Below are 18,114 nucleotides of genomic sequence, written 5' to 3'. Positions count from 1 at the left end.
GATAAATGAATGCCACTTGCAAATAGTATACACAGCCTTGACAACGTATTTCACTTAAAACTTGAAGAATTACTGTTGTTTCACCAGAGAAAACCTGAATTTCAGGACATGATGGTTAGAGCCAGTTGAGAATACAGATGCGTGGAAGAATCTCATTATCAGAGAATAGGAACACAGCTGAAATGAGCAGTGGGAGGGGAAAAGTGGGCAGGGACCAGTTTGTTAATATCCTGCTTTCGGACATTAAGGGATGTAGGCTTTGACTTGTCAGCAGAGGACTTTCAAAGCAGTGAAGTGACTTGGGCAGGTTTGTATTGTGGAAAGATCACTCCAGACATTGTGGAAGATTTATTAGACTTGAGAGAGACTAGTGGCACTGAGATCAAGGGAGACCGATTAGCAGGCTACTGCAGTTGTCCGTGTGACACATGATGAAGGCCTGAGCTGAAGCAGCAACAATGAGATCGAGAAAATAAAATTGGTCTGAGATATGTTTAGGTGGTAGAAGTGAATGGATTTGGTAATTGGGTTAATTACATGTAAAGATGTTGAAAACAGAGGCATCAAAGGTTGGTGTTCACTGAGTCTGACATTAGGTCAACATGGTGTGCCCCGGGACATTTTGTCATTGGCATTAACCTCAAACCATGGACACTCTTTTACCATTATAAATCACTCATGGTTTTCCTGGGTATTCTTCTTCCTGGTCTGCTACAATCCTTTTTACAGTTTTTGGCTATCCATTCTTAACTTTGCCTCCAATTTCAGTGTCACACGTGCACTTTCACTTTCTTACCTTTGATTCATGGCATTCTTTTTGGTTTTTCTCCCGCCCTTTTTTTCCTCTTTACTATCTAGAGATAGTACAACTGATTTCTCCCTAGTTTCCTGGATTCAACCTTTAACACAGATATGTACTCAAAGAGAGTTATAACAATGTTGGATAGCTGGATTAACAGGAGGAATATCCAGTTGCAGACGTTGTACTGGCTATGAATTTTTCCGAGAGCTCAAGAATCAGTACAGGGCAAAATGCCAATATGCAAATAAAAGTGTTGTCAAGTTTTACATTTAGCCGTTGAAGTCATGAGCAGGAATGCAATCACTTGAGAGAGAAATGTGTTAAATGAGAGAAGATCAAAAATAAATATTAGGAAACATAGCATTTTAGGGCTGAGTAATTTAAGTTAAAATGAAGGAAAATGAGCAAAGTGTAATAAAATTAGAAAGAGAATTATATACTGAAGTCACAAAGAGAAAAATTCTTACAAAAACAATAGTGGCAAACACCTTTGAGAAAAGAAGAAAGATAATGAATTTAAAATGTCAACCAGATTGTGAAATTAAGAAATGTTCAATGATAAGATCAAAATCATTTCATTATGTGATAAAGGCAAAAGTCATATCTGTGGATTAAGAAAGCAATGGTAAGTGAAACAGTGAAAGAAATAAATATAACTTGATTTTTTGAAGGCATAGGAAGTTAAGCAAATTGCAGAGCTCTGGGAGGAATATATGACCAAAAAATATTTAAATGGAAAAGAATACATACATAAATATTCAGAGAAGAAAATTGCAAAGTCCAAGAAAAAGGAAGTATCATCAATCAAGCAGGGTCCCAGATGGGGCAGGAGGGGAATGAGATCATTATTATAGATGGAACTGTCAGTCTTGAAAGTGAAATGGAACATCTCTTCTTTTGAGACATAAGAGAAATAAGAAAGAATAAATGTAGAACAATAGGTAGATTGATAGATAGGTAGATAGATGAGTTTGGAAGTGGTAGGAGATAAGTTGATGGATTTCATATTTCATAGACTTCAGATTCTTAGAGGAGTATAAAGTAGGTATTTGCTAGAATTGAGAGAAGCAGACTAAGGTGAGCTTATAAAAATACAAAAAAGAAAGAACTCAGAATAACTAAAAGAAGAGATATTACCTTATTCACTTATCACAAATTCTTGTGTGGTAGAAATTATTTTCATTATACTGAAGAGGAAACTAAAACTAAGAAATCATGTGCCTTGAAAAAAGGTCACAAGTTCCAAATGGCAGAAGTGGGATTTTAATCTATACATGTATCATTTTACATTCAGTGCTCTTTTAAACAAATTGTGCTAAGTAAAGATTAGAAAACAGTTAAAATCATTGACCAGTGGATTTAGAGGGAGTAGGGAAAGCAGGTAAAACACAGACAGGGATTTTGAAGGAACACAATATAGAGGCTCAAGGAAATATATACTTGAACTGCATTAAGTAGTATGATTGGTGCATTTGGAGCATAGCTATAAGGGATGTAGAAAACAGAAGACTGTAGCCAGAAAGTGGGATCAGGAGGTTGAGATTTCAAAGACAAAGAACACCCAACTGATAGAGATCCTGATAAGAGAGGCACTAAGAGTCTCTTCTTAAAGTAAAAGTGACTTACTTTTAATTCCAAAGGTCAAGGCACAATGATATTGAGGCATTGATTGAGTTAATCAGCTAACCATGTCAAAGCTGAAATGCTCCTAATGATGCAAAGACTTAGGTTGGCAAAGAAGAAGATGACCTTTATAAATGAAGTTTCAGAGAAACAAGAGCACAGATCTCCACTCTGTCACTTTTAGAACTTTGGAAAGTTTATCTTCCTCTTTAAGCATGGAGAGATGAGAAGGTCAAGAAGAGTAGAGCAGAAGGGATTTATTTTATGGTTTGTTTTTAACAAATTTCTATTTCCAGTTAATCGTTCATTAAACCTTTACAATATTAAACTTTTTTGTAATCCTTCAATAAGTTCTGTCTAAACCTGTACACATTTTTTAGCATTAATAAGTGATTTATATATCTCTCTTTATTTCACATCCAGTAACAATGATAAAATCAGGATTGTTTACTTCAGTGGAAAATTGGAAAATCTTGTCATTCTGTTGCCTTGCTCACTGCCCCCCACTCCATATTTAAAGTACAGAATGATAGAATCCATTAACCCTTCTCAATTTATAGTGCTGCGTAACTAACCAAAACTGCTTTTTCAAGTCAGTTATAATCATGTCCCAATATGCCATAGATAAGTGATTTTACTACAGGAGATTTAGGCTAAGTCAAATTACTGGGAGAAATAAAATCTCAGCACTTTTAATTATGGCACTTATGATTATTAGTGAAGATGATTTCTATAGTGGGTGCCAAAGATATGAAAAGCATTTATATTTTTTATTTAACAGAATCAGAAAAGGACAATGTTTATACCAATTACAAAAGTCCAGAGTGGCCCTAAACAGGGCTTCCTGTATAGTAGAAGAATGAGCCTTAAGTATGTGTCTGATGTAGCCAATGACCAAGATCAGCTGGCTACCTCCCACTATCTGCTACTGTTTCAGGGCCAGCACACATTACTTTGACATAGTTATGTTTTTCTTCATCATTATCTGTTAGACTCTTCTGGAGTTAGTTCCTCCCACATAAACTAATATTACAGTAATATATGAAATAGAATATTACAAATTTATTTGGAAAATGGCACACATAGGAGCAAAATCTTATTTTTGATAATCAGGGAACACAATAATAGATATATTAATAACATCTTTCCTTAGGAAAGAGAATGTTCTTAATCTCTAATCTATTAGTAATACTGATGTATGCCCTTCAAGCTCATCTTGTTCTTTATATTTGCTCTTTTTCTCTCCTTGCTTTTATTTAAAGTATTTTCCAAAAGAGCTATGGTGGACCACTTATATAAGCTTTTTTTTAAAAAAACTACTTGTTCAGATTTTGTTTGATTTCTTTTGTGTTGCTAATGACTGGATTGGATGAAAGCAAAGCAAATTGGAGAATGAATGAACAATATAAGGGTAAGTTTAGAGACTTCTAATTTTCCTTTTATATTATTGCAAAGACAATGGTAATAGAAATCAACACTTTGGATTGATAAATGCATAAAATAAAATTTCAAATTTAAACCCATATAACCATCGCAGAGTACTTTTGAGCATTGAAGGTGGGCAGTGTTAGTAATTAAACCAGGACAGCAGGATTAATCCAAGACCATTCCAGTCAAACTGAATGTATGGTCACCCTGCTTTTGTGCCTTTTTCTTCATGTTGTGTTATTTTATTGTTATTTATGAAGCTGATCTATCTATTTTTGGTGGAGGGTAGATTGAAAACTATTAGAACATAGTGCATTCCTTTCTGTATTCCCTTGTATATCTCTCGGTGATGTGCAAATAATACATGTTCAATAGATCTTTTCTTAATAAATGATGAATGTTAGAAATAGGTATCAGCATCCCCACTCCGCGCAATGTGAACAATATGGCACATAGCAACTTCAGTCTCATGCGGATAAGAGAGCAGCTTCTGACATCCTGCCTATTTCTGTTGTATAATAATCCTTTTGAAACCCTGATTACCCTCCAGAAACTTGTCCTAATTTTTTACCTCAAGCTCATCTAACAACAATATTTCTGTATTTTGTTATGTATAATTAGATATATGTTCCACTTGACTTCCAGTTACAGAGTGCTTGAGGCCATGTCCCAATCCACTAGTTTACCCACAGTCAAATCCTTGGTAATCTCTGAAAAACATTTTCAGTCTCTTCTCTCAGGTATAACTGATTCAATTTACGGAATTGAATTTTACAAGAAAAGAAATGCTTATTTTTCAATTACATAAGGATATTTCCTAAATTTTTATAAATTTACAAGAAAAAAATTATTACTTAGGTCAGTTAGCTCACTTTGGATGGGCAATCTAAGCTCCTAAGAAATAAAATTACTTGTCCTAGGTCAAATAGTAATGGACCAGAGACTTACGTCAATACATCATGTATACATACGCACACACACATATACACACACACACACACACACACACAATACATCATATATAATATATAAAATCAACCTGTATATATGCATTGCAAAGATTTCCTAATTGAAAAAGACAAAATAATCTTTTTGGAGAGTGTCTCACCTACATGACCGAAAGTTTGATTACAGTGGTTTAAGCAAATAAAAGCTTATGTTTCTTAGACAAACGAAACTCTGAATGTAAATGGTATCGTGATGGCGCAGGAACTTTAAAACATTAGCATGTCAGGCTCCTACTGTCTTTCTGCTCCACCATTCCTAGCCTGTGAATTTATTCTCATGGTTTCTTCATACTTTCAGGTTTCCACATAAGCTTAAGTCTGGAAGAAGAAGGAAAGTATAAGAAGGAAAGGTAACACCTATATTTGAAAGGCAAAGCATTTCCAGAAGTGTCTAGGAGGCTTCTACTTTAATCTCATTTACCATGCAATGAGAGGAAGGAATGTGCATGCATTTTTTTTTCTGATACATTACCACACAGAACAAAAACAAACACTGTCCTAATGAAAAGTAGAAGTGGATGTTGAGTAGGCATCCAGCAGTGTCTGCTGCAATTGACTTAAATAGGAAGGAAATTTATGAAACTATCTTATCATTCCTGAGAGTATCAATGGAGTCAGACACAAAACTTGGGACTAGGAGTACACCCAAGCACAGCTCAGGATCATTTTGCCACAAACATCATTCACAATACTTGACACCAACATCTCACTATGTAATTACTTGATACTGTCTACTCTACATCTACTTTCCTCAAGGAGCTAGACTCCAGCATGTTTGACCTGCAACTAATTTTTCCTGGAAGCATGTTTTTTCCACATAGATTACCTGCAAAACTTATCCTGCTGGTTTAATCTAATAAATTTAGTCAAATCAAAACTGATTGGTAATGACTGAAGATAATCTGAAGCTATCTTGATATGTTACCACTTTTGCTGATATTTATAGATCACAAGTTCCTTCTGTGTTTTATGCAATAGTTTATTAATGTGAAGGGTTTAGGTCCCACTGCAATACATGAATGATATTTTAAGAAACAGAGCCTTTTCTGAAGTCCCTAAAGCACATTAAGTAGGGAGTTAAACATGGTTATGTGACTTATCATATGGAGCGAGCACATGGTTTTAGTTTTTGGAGTCATAAGTTTCAGATTAACATTCAGACACTGCAACTCCTGTGACATGACCTTAGCCAAGTGTCTTCAACTGGTTTCCCAGGCAAATGAAGCAAAGTAAGTCCTTTTTCAAAAGAACTGTTCTGAAAGTAACAACTATGTATGTGAAGACACTATAATAAACTGTTAAGGGCCACATGTTGTATCCCTTGCTAGATTTCAGTAAAAGATAAAAGGGAAACAAGTTACGAAATAGGTACTCACCTTCCTTTGAAAGACAGATCTGTCAGGGCTTTGAGTTTCATTTTAAACACTTGTATGCACTCCTCAGCTGTATCAGCTTAAGCTGTTTAACATTTCTGGACTTCGACTTCCTCATTAGTATGGCATAGAGACAGAATTACTTGCTTCTCGTTATCACAAGAAAATTGTAGTAAAAACAGATGAGTAAGAATAAAAGAAATGGAAAATCAACTGGTATCCTAGGAGCTGCATAGAAAAGCGTGTTTACAGGAGTGACATCAGTTAGATGGTGGAGTAGGAGATATCAGCCTTTGTACCTCCCACAAAACAACGATTAGACAACTTGCCAGAAACGAAAATAGCTCTTGGAGAGTTCAAGAGTCCAGTTAAGAATTTCCAGCAACACAGTGCAGTAAAGAAGGAAGAATAACTGGACAGAAAGAGTTGCTGGGGAGATTGACATACTTGAGATATCTGGAGATGGTTAGAAACAAAGAAGGAATGTGGGGCTACCAGTATCAGCCAGGTCCTTGGTGCTACCACAACAGCCACCACTCCCTGAAGCTCTCACAGTGGAGGTCCCCTCAGTGTTCATTGGCATAGACACCAGCACACACTGGTCACTTTCACCATTGAGGTAAGCCAACTGCTATTGATGCTGCAGACCACCGCAGGGGGAAAAGTTGCTGAGCCCTATTCTCATTCCCTGCAAGAAGGAGCTGCTTTTTTTTTTTTTTTTTTTTTTGCCAGCCTGGGACTAGGGTTGCCACTCACCCTAGTCCCATGCTCCAGACCCCAATTCTGAGACCGAGTACCTGCACTGCGAATGCTAGGACCACTACTGCAGTTTCAAGATGAGTTAGTTCTGGGTATCTGATGTACAGCATGGTGAATGTAATTTTATATACTTGAAATTTGCTAAAAGGGTAAATCTTAGCATTCTTACCACAAAAAGGTAATTATGTGAAGTGATGGATATATTAATTAGCTTGATTGTGGTAATCATTTCACAATGTATGTGTATAGCAAAGCATCATGTTTTACAACTTTCACATATTAATTTTTTATTTGTTAATTATACCTTAATCAAGCTAGGAGGAAACAAAATATGTTCTCTGTGGTAGGAGAAGAGCACAAAGCCCCAGGGAACAGAATCAAACATACTTGGTTAAATTGTAGAGATAAAGAATATACAGTGGAAAAAAAATGAAGTGAGATATTGGAAAAGGAAAAACTGTAGATCCAGAAAGGTCAGAAGCAGTGGGTATAATATCAAGCTGATGAAAGGGGCAGTAGAGCAGTTCAACACCCCATCCTGTATATTGTAGCCATGAGTTTCCCTAACTTAGTAAAGAAATCTTGTAGTAACTTTAATTTGACTGCATTCAGTTGAAGGCAATAGAAACCAAAAATAGGCTGTTTTTGCTGTCTCATACAGTCCTCTTTTGATGACCGTTTATATTTTCTCCCTCACGGTCAATATACCTAATTCATAAAATAGTAGTATTTTGGAAGGGCATTGTAGTCAGTGGAGGGGGAGGCAGAGTTTTCTCATGCTATCATCTTGCCACACATTTAAGTTTCTATTGTGTTCTACATCTCATTTACCACAATTTTAGGACCTCCATATCTTTGGATTCTCTTTCTCCTGCTCTATATCTGTCAGATCAAAATCTGATCTTTAGGACCATAGTATGGTCTCACAGCCTTGTGTAGGTGACCCAACCCAGGAGATCCTTTGTCATATGTTGTGGCAAACAGTAGATAGGAATGAGATTGTTTCTATTGATTTGAGAGGACTACAGTGTTGGAATTTGAATATGAGTTCTCTGATGTTTGTATACTCTTCTGTTCTTTGCCTACTATGTATCTGACAGACACTGCATGAAATTCATTAAATATATTTTCAAATTTTGATTACAATTCTATAACGTAGATACTGCCATTTTGCAGATGGAGAAGCTGAAGAGAATAAGTAATTTGCCCAAAGTTCCACAAATAGTACATAGTAGAACTAGGATTAAACCCAGTTTTGGTGACCTCAAAGGTTTTGTAGTTAATTACTACATTATTTTGCCTATTTTGACATTTAGAAAACCCTTCTTATCCACCATCAAAATTTTTTTAAAATTAAAGATTTCCAGGAGGGTGTTACCAGTTTTCTTAGAGATGAACATCTCTTAATTTCTGGTAAAAGCATACCAACAAACAAAGACATTGGCACATAGCAAATTCAGTTTTCGATTGAGGTTAAAAAACAGAGTAGGTAGACTTAGCTGTAGATGCTAAGAGCATTTTAGATGCATGCTATTAAGAATCTAGAGTCATGAGAGACTGTCTTTTCACAGAATTCTGGTAGGAGGGCAGCCCATTGGCATGAGAGAGATTTGGTATTTATACCGTCCACTTGAAAAGGAGCATGGTAAAAGTTAAAAAAAAAAAAAAAAAAAAAAAGAGGCAGAGACCGAGAAAACATTTTAGAAGTATTCTTCTGTTTGTTTTTGTTTCATGAATGAAAGCACTGTTCATCACACCAACAAAAATCTTTTAATTAGGGAACTGTGAAGCTTTAATATTCAGCAATCTATGAGTCATTCCAAATTGCATTTAGTTATAAATAATCTTCCCAGGTTACGAATCCTCTCTACTGACTCAAGCCTGATGAAAATTACTGTTTAGATGCTGTGGCTACTGTCTAAGGCAGGGGATAAGGATTTCCCTGCATTTTAAATCTATAATTGTGTCTAATTTTGACTTTTCAAATATTCCCGGAAGATCTTTGACTGTCCCCTGAGGTACAGAGGCTGGTGGTTTGATTAACTACTTCCACAAAGTATATGAAAAAGCAGGAGGTAAACTGCTCCCTGCCATGCCCCAGAAGCAGTTTGCATCCTATTTGAGGCTACCTCACTCCACTTGTGAAACAGATGCTCAAAAAGGACCCCTCAGCCTGTGATATTTCAGAAGCTATAGAACCTTTGAAAACTGGTATATCATTAACAGGTGAGATTTGTTCAAGTTACTCAATTCTCCTACTCTACCCAGCTTAATTGGCATGTCAGTCTATGGATCCATCCTGTGATAAAAGGTCAAATGTCTTCTGATTCTCCCAGTCTGACTGGTGAGTTTTAAGGGTCTATGGAGTTGCTTATAGACAATGAGGCCATTCAGTGAACCTTGCTATTGAACTTGACAAAGGAGCAGACTGAGAGTAGGAAGGAGTATTTCCACATGCATTATTCTAGTTGTCAGACACACCTATCAAAAGATAATTGGAGGACATGTGGGGCCACTGGCTAATGTAATACCTTTTTCTTTTTTTTTTTTCCTTCCTTCCTTCCTTCCTTCCTTCCTTCCTTCCTTCCTTCCTTCCTTCCTTCCTTCCTTCCTTCCTTCCATCCTTCCATCCTTCCTTCCTTCCTTCCTTCTTATCTCTTGTCTTTGTTCCTTCCTTATCTCTTTCTCTCTCTTTTTCTTTCTTCTTTTTCTTCCTTCCTTCTTCCTCTTCTTTCTTTCTCTTTCTTTCTTTCTCTTTCTTTCTTTCTTTCTTTCTTTCTTTCTTTCTTTCTTTCTTTCTTTCTTTCTTTCTTTCTTTCTTTCTTCCTTTCTTCCTTTCTTCCTTTCTTCCTTTCTTCCTTTCTTCCTTTCTTCCTTTCTTCCTTTCTCTTTCTTTCTTTTCTTTCTTTCTTTTTCTCTCCCTTCCTCTCTTCCTTCTTTCCTTTCTCTCCTTCCTTCCTTTTTTCTCTCAGAGCAATTAAAATGTAACAATAAAATTGAATCTTTAATGAACAAGGTGAGATCTGAGTTTATGAAACAGAGAAAATGTTTGACAATAAGAAAAATAAAATTCTAGAGATAATACATTGTTACAATTTAAGATTTCTTTTCTTTTTCTATATGTGTTGTCTGACCATACTAATACTCTCTCAGCCAGTGTGCCTGCCTATTGCATGTGTAGGGCCATATCTGGTATTGAATCTGATGTGGTCTGGTAAACTATTTTGACCCATGGTACCTGCCTTAAGATGTTTAAGTTATAGGATTGGACTGTAAAAAGAACCAAAGAAAATATTTCAAGCAGGATGTTAAATAGACCTTTTAATGTGGTTGGAGGCACGTCTTAGGAAATGGACAAGGAGATAAAGACAGCAGGAATTTCTGGAAACATTATACCTGTGAAAAGCATCAGAAATATCTCCGATCCTGCGCTGTTTGAGTGGCCATAGTAAAGATAGTTGGAGCTGGTCATGAGTTTAGGTGATTGAAGAAAAAGATAAACAGCAGCCAGTGAAAGATGCTAGGATTGCATCACCATAGAGACAACACTACAATGCCTCTAAGGAGCCCTGGTTCAGTCACCCCTCCAATTTTTAGGAATTCATCTTTCTATTAAAAGAAGTATGTGAGCATAGCTGTACTTACATGTTCCTTTTGAAAAATGGTTAATTATTGTTTAAGTAACGAAGCTCATATCTGATGCTTTTCAAGCCTTATCTCTTTCTTCTCCCTTTATGTTTTGTACCTTCCAGTCAAACCATGGTATTGATTGCTATCTGAACACATTTTCTGTCTTTATGTCCTTTCTCATGCTGTTCTGTCAGCTAGTATGCCCCTTCTCCCATCTCACGCCATCTGTTAGTCCCTGGGTGCGAGGCTGTCTCTTTTCTGAAGACTTTTCTGGTATTCTCAGCAAAAAAATTTCTCCCTCCATTGAATTCCTCGTCGTGTTTTTAATCTCTCTGATGGAATTCATGTATCACCTTATATCATGGTTGTCTGTATGTATCTTATTTCTCCTACATTAGAAAAATCTCCTTGAGTGTCTCATCCTAATATGAAGCTACATTTTATTAATCTAGTTATAATTTCTGTCTTGTCAACAGAAAACACTCTAAGAGCAAAGAATAAAGATTTTCCAAGATGTTATTTTTGCTTAATCTTTTTTAATACTACATTTTAAAAATTGTGTAATAGCATTCTGAAATGAGTGTTTGTGTAGCAATAATGAAATAAAAAAATAAATGAATGGAGCATATAGTTAAGAAACTATGGGTGCCAATAATAAAATTTCATCCAGTATATATTCAATAAAATTTTAGTCATTCTACATTATATTCATTAGAGAATTAATTGGAGAAACCAAAATTATGACATTTGTGGACAAGTTACTCAGAAACTGCAATATATAATAGGAAAACAAGTTGGGAATATAATAAGCTATTTCAGGTCCTTTCAACAACTGTGCAAGATAAATATTATCTCAGTTTACATATACTAAACTCAAAGTTCATGAAAAGTAAATGACTTGTTCAAGGACAGGTAGCTAATAAATGTAACCAACCTCTAAGAGCTTGGCTTTAAAAATCCCAATCTTCAAAATTAACACAATAAATCTCAGAAAGAGATAAATACAAAGCAACTACTGAGGAAGAGCTTTCTGCTTTACTTATCAGTTGACTGAATCTTTTATTTGACAGATATTTTTGAGTCCCATATTAGGCACTGTTCTAGAGGCTGAGATGCAGCAATAAACAGATATCTTTAGGTACAAAATAGCTGCCGAATCTCTAGCCAGCACATGGGAATTCTAGGCAAATGGAAGGATGAAAGCAAGGGACAGGCCGGGTGTGGTGGCTCATGCCTATAATCCCAGCACTTTGGGAGGCCGAGGAGGGCGGATCACGAGGTCAGGAGATCGACACCATCCTGGCTAACACGGTGAAACACTGTCTCTACTAAAAATACAAAAAATTGGCAGGGCGTGGTGGCGAGTGCCTGTAGTCCCAGCTACTCTGGAGACTGAGGCAGGAGAATGGCGTGAACCTGGGAGGCGGAGCTTGCAGTGAGCCGAGATCGCACCACTGCACTCCTGCCTGGGCTACTGAGCAAAACTCTGTCTCCAAAAAAAAGCAAAAAAAAAAAAAAAAAAAAAAAAGCAAGAGACATATCCCACCTTCTCCCTTGAAAAGGAGTTTCACTGGAAACCATATCCAAACCTTCTCCTTTATAGCTCACTGGCCAGTCCTTAATCATATGGCCACCCCAATCTGCAGAGTAGGCTGGGGTATTTAGTTTTCCATTGCCCTTGCTAATACTGGAACAAATTAGGGTTATATTCACGGAGGAAAAGGGTAGGATGGGTATTTCATGGGTAGCTAGCTGTCTCTGACAACCCCAAAACCATTATACACATAGTAACCTGAGTGATCTGTCATTACTGTGTGGCTGTAAACTGATTTAGCTGAATACCTAAAAGAATCTTCAGTCCATAGCTAAGGTGCTTTTCCTTCCTACTTTATCTCAGCTTTCAATCTCTTTCAAGTTTATCACAACTGTGTACAAAAGAACATCTCCATTCTATTTTGATCACAATTCTCTTTTTGGCTCAATTAAGTTATGCATATTCCAGCATAAAGCAAATCATGATGTCAGAGTAGGTACACAAGACACATTAATTATAGGAGAAAGGAGCTAAAAAAAGAGAAAGTCATAGAAATAACTAAAGAATGAAGAACGATTGGCCAGGCGTGGTGGCTTATGCCCGTAATCCCAGAATTTTGGGAGGCCCAGGTGGGTGGGTCACGGGGTCGGGAGATCAACACCATCCTGGCTAACACGGTGAAACCCTGTCTCTACTAAAAATACAAAAAAATGGCAGGGCGTGGTGGCGGGCGCCTGTATTCCCAGCTACTAGGGCTGAGGCAGGAGAATGGCGTGAACCTGGGAGGCAGAGCTTGCAGTGAGCCGAGATCGCACCACTGCACTCCAGCCTGGGTAGACAGCGAGACTCCGTCTAAAAAAAAAAAAAGAGAAAAAAAAAAAAGAAAAGAAAAAAGAAAAGAGAAGAAGAAGAAGAAGAAGAAGAAGAAGAAGAAGAAGAAGAAGAAGAAGAAGAAGAAGAAGAAGAAGAAAGATTTAAGTTTAATAGAAGAATAGGAAATACTTATGTGTAGTCTTTTAGATCATTAAGAATTCGGGAAGTATTTTGTAATTAATGTCATTAGCTAATTTACCTATTCTTTTCAAAGAAGGAGGTTAACAAAAGTTTGCCCCATTTCCAATATACTTGTGATTTTAGGATAAAAAGTATTGCCTTGTAAAATGGCCAAAAGAATAAAAAGACTAAAAGAATAAAAAATGAAAGAATTAAAATAAATTTAGAATGTCATAATACAGTTTAGAAAATAGGAAATTTGAAGGTTTGGATTATCTTTTGCATGTTTGAGTTCTTATCTTTCAGTAGCTGTTCACCTTTTTTTTTTTTTTAATGAAATCTGGAAGCTCAGAGGTTGAAAAGATTTAGGAGAAAAAATAGAACCAAATGGTTAAGACGTGTTACTCATTAAGAGGCGGCTATAGTTTACATTGTGTATTTTAGAATAGATTTAATTAAGGTGGCGGAGCAGTGTTCCTCAGGCCTTACTAATTAGCTAATAAAGCCCCCATGACTTCTAATTGTCTCAAACAAAGATTATTACTACAAAAATGGAACAGTTGCTGCTGAAGGGAAATTCATTGTTTCTTTAAAATAGCAACAATTGGACAATGTAAACAAAGCTGTATCAGTGACTACCATGGAATAACTAGCTAATCTCATTTAAATTTGATTAAAGAATTAGCAACATTGATGTAAAAAAATTAATGTAGAAGGACAGAAGTCGTAAATGTGTACATATATTTGAAGCATACTAATGTAGCCATATTCATATCAACATTTATAATTAATTGCTTGTTTAATTAAATATCTCCTTTTCAACCAAAAAAAGACATCACATGGCTTTCGAGCAGAGTTTTAAAAAACAAATTAATATAAATTAGAAGTTATTGTCAAAAAGAAGTGAGAAGCTAATAAACTGAACCAAATGTGATTATTTAAGACATTTCATAAATATCTATCTTCTAGATAGCTATTGCTGTCAAATCTGGTTGTCCTAACCAATATAAAGAGGGAAATCTAGTAAGTTAAATAATTTACTCTGTCTATAAACTTAAGATCAATTCAACATTTAAGGAAAAGCAAAACAGTAATTAATCCAAATATCTAACATACATTTCTTTTGAAATTTCCCCCCAAAACTATTATGAATATAACAAGCAACAACATACTCATTAACATATTTTTAGGATGTTTTAGAATCAAGTCTCTATGTATTCTTATATGATCTCATTAAAGCATGATTCAATAATCTGGAATTAATCCAATGTCTGTGAATCAGCTCTCTATATATTTAGCTTACTCTAGGGGTTTATTTCAGACTATTTGGGGTATGAACAAACTGTACCTACTGATGACAATTTATTCACAGATATTAATCTTTTTGGCCTATTTTGTTTTCAGATATAGTTGATGATAGAGAATACTAATAATTCATAAATTGAACCTATTATTCATCAACAATAAACAAAATAATATATTTTTATTTGAATTGGTAAGTTTATTCATAGCCTAGTATTTTGTTTACTGATTTCTTAAGGATTTCCTATTAAACAGAGAAACCAATGACCTGATGAGGTCATTGGGAAGGAAGGGTTGAGCAAAAGCACATCTTTATCAATAGCTACCAAATATGAGTCATCACCTAAGCTACACACCTTTTATATGCAAATTAAAAATTCAGGAACAAACCTACTAATTTTCTGATTGTTAATAGATATTGGCAGTTGTACATAATGGAGACACAATTAATTGTGTTGGAATGAAACACTGAATTCAAGGCACTTGCCCTGTTTTACATGTTTTTAATGGTGAAAGGCACATAACCAATAAGACATATATTCAGTATACTAGATATCCTTAGAGTTAGTTGGGTGTTGAGGAATTTAAAATCTTTCTAATTAGAATTTATAACTTTTTTTCTTTGTGATTTTGTTTCATTACATTTCTTTTTTTTTCTTTTCCACAACAAACAAAAGTCATAGATGGGAATAAACTATATGTGAAATGTCTGTGTGACTAGATTAATTACAAATTACAATGATCAAAAAGATATAGGCTTGCAAGTTAAGATTACAACACAGAATAGCACACATGTTATTGGAGGTCTGGAAAATCTGGATGAATGAATTATTGTGTATTGTGATTGCAGAAAAGCAAGAGTAGAAGAATCATGAATGTATTTCGGTAGTCAGGCTTCAGAGTGATGATAGAGGTGACTTCATAGACATCGTCTTGCATTCATGCTGCTACACTCCTATCCTTCCTCGCCTCTAAATCAGCAATTGTTAAGACAATAGTTCTTTGACTTTACAGAACGAGTCCACAGGCTGCTGTATCTATCCTTGTTTTACCAGCAAGCTTTATGTTAACTTTCCTCATATTCCAGCTTAGATATAATGTTCTAGCACTTAAACATACCTCTGCGGTTATTAACTACCTTGCTTCACTGTCCCACTGGTATGCAAAGAGCTTGATTTAAAATGAATTCCTGAGTGAAGAAAGATAGTCTAGGTATAAAGTCAGTAAAATCAGGAATAATTATTGACTGAAGTATTTCAAATAATTGTGTGAACATACACATATCTTATTATACATCTATTAATGCACTTACATGAAATAATAAGTCTGGATTAATGTTGCTAAAGATGTGCTAGGAAGATTCCACACATAAACTCTGAACATAAATAGATGTCCTTTTCATTCCTTTATTACACTGAGAAAACATAAAATTTGATGTTTTATAAAATCTCTTCTGGTTGCAATGACAGAAATATAACCAAAATGATTGAAGATAATTTTAACATTTATGTAATTGAAAAGGCCAGTGATATGACTAAATTTAGGTATTTCTGGATTCAGATGCTCAAATATCAGTAACTTGTCCACCACTAAATCCTGTTTTCCTTGACTTTGAATTCTTTCTCATTCAGATTCTTTTCATGCAGTTGATTTTCAGGATTTTATTCAGGATTTAACTCAACCAGCTTGGCAATGCCAGTGTGTTTAGTGTCTTTAAAGTAGCACTCTCTATGTAATTTCTGTACAATTCCCATGTTTTAGTCTTACTGCCCTGAGTTAGGTTGCATTTACATTCACTAATGAATCCTTGTGACCTTAGAAGAATAGTGCTACAAACTAATCTTAGCCAGTATGATCATGCACAAGTATTAGATTCCTTTTGGTAAATGTCAGTAACCTCTAATAGAGGTGAGTGACCATTGTGAGTTCTCATCCAACAACCGTGTACCAGGTATCAATGAAAGCAAGTCTGGGAAGTAATCCTGACAAATACAAGCAGATACAACACTCTCAGACAAACTGCGCTGTGACCTCAATAAGACCCAGCTTCAGTTTTGGTACTTCAATTGTGACATTAATCTGGTAGGAAGAATCAGTTCACCAGAGTTGTATGAGATAGGCAAGCAACAATCTTCTGGAGCAAGTAGATCAGCATAGGACCATTTATAAATCAAACTGATGGTAGCATTTCCAAAGGGCCTAGATTTCTCTCCTTGTTTGATTTTTATGCTCTGTTAATTCAAGGGCAAGAATGCCTCTAAATTACTTCTACCCAAATCCATACATCTTCAAAACTACTAATTCACTAATGAAAACCCATCTCTAATATCCATTATGTTCATTATCCAACCAATAATTTCTGTAAAAAGCCAATTCAAGTGTGTAATTATGCTAATTAAAAAAGTCTGGTGTTGATTGAAGATAAAGATAGTTGAAATGCTACCATCATCTGCCTTGGAGTGTGACCTTTGAAATACAATCTGACTAACTGTAGTTGGCATCTGCATTCCCAGTTAGGGCAAACTGATCATGCTTAAGAGGTAAATTAAAACTAACATATGCATATTTGCATCTCATTGTCTATGCTAAAATATTTTAATATGAATTTTCGACCAGGTAATAGTTCACATCTAAATATTTCAGAATGTTTCCATAAAAAAGAATATCTTCTTTCATAGCCAAAATAAACAGGATCATATCTAATAAAATGGATTAACCTTTCTTAATATTATCTAAAACCCCATCTAAAATGAAATTCCCTTAGTTCCCCTCAATATGTCCTTTGATGCCTGTCTGAACTAAGATCCAAATATTTCATCTTTTTGTTATGTTCCTTTAGTTTTCTCTTCTTAAACAGCATGGTTTTGTGAAGAAGATCTCATAAATTGAAGACTGTGGTAGTTGTCCTAGAGAATGTTTCAGGGCTAGGCATGAAGAATGTTTCAGAGCCAGGCTCACACTTGTATCCCCAGCACTTTGGGAGGCTGAGGTAGGAGGATTGCTGAGCTCAGGAGTTTGAGATGAGCCTGGGCAACATGATGAGACCCCAATCTGTATCAGAGAGAGAGAGAGGGAAGAAAGAGAGAGAGAGAGTTAGTTTCACCTTTCTTATAGTGTGGATTAATATTTTTCTTATATTTTCTGTAATTTTCTTACATTGGCAGTTAAATCTAAAGGTTTGAGTTAAACAGAAACATTTTAGCAGAAACATAATCCGTGATGTTGTGTACTTTATGAAGACTTTTAAATATCATTATGCACTTACAGATTTTTATAGATTCAATTAATAGAGATACAAATTTCTTTTCTCTTTTCGATGCTGGAATTGTTCCGTTTGTTCTTTTATTGCTTTCTCAATATGACTCGTTGGCTTCTATGTCCTCACGACATGATCCATTTGATTTTTGAAAATGTCTTTGCTTTCTGTCCCAGCAAGATGTTCTAGGTTCAACTTAGATCATCTCTGATGTGCACATGAAATGAGTCAGTTGTTGAAGAAGCTCTGGTACTTGGCAAACGGTGCTAGACACCAACATTTCAGCACTAGAAATAACACATTAGTTTTTCTGCCAGGATAACATTTGTCCTAATCCGTTTTGACAGATATAAACAGGGTTAGAAAATATAAATGTATATCTAAAATTCTCTGCATCGTCACACACT

Source organism: Macaca fascicularis, chromosome 5 (assembly GCF_037993035.2).
Source record: "Macaca fascicularis isolate 582-1 chromosome 5, T2T-MFA8v1.1".
Lineage (NCBI taxonomy): Eukaryota > Metazoa > Chordata > Mammalia > Primates > Cercopithecidae > Macaca > Macaca fascicularis.
This window is presented reverse-complemented; position numbering follows the sequence as displayed.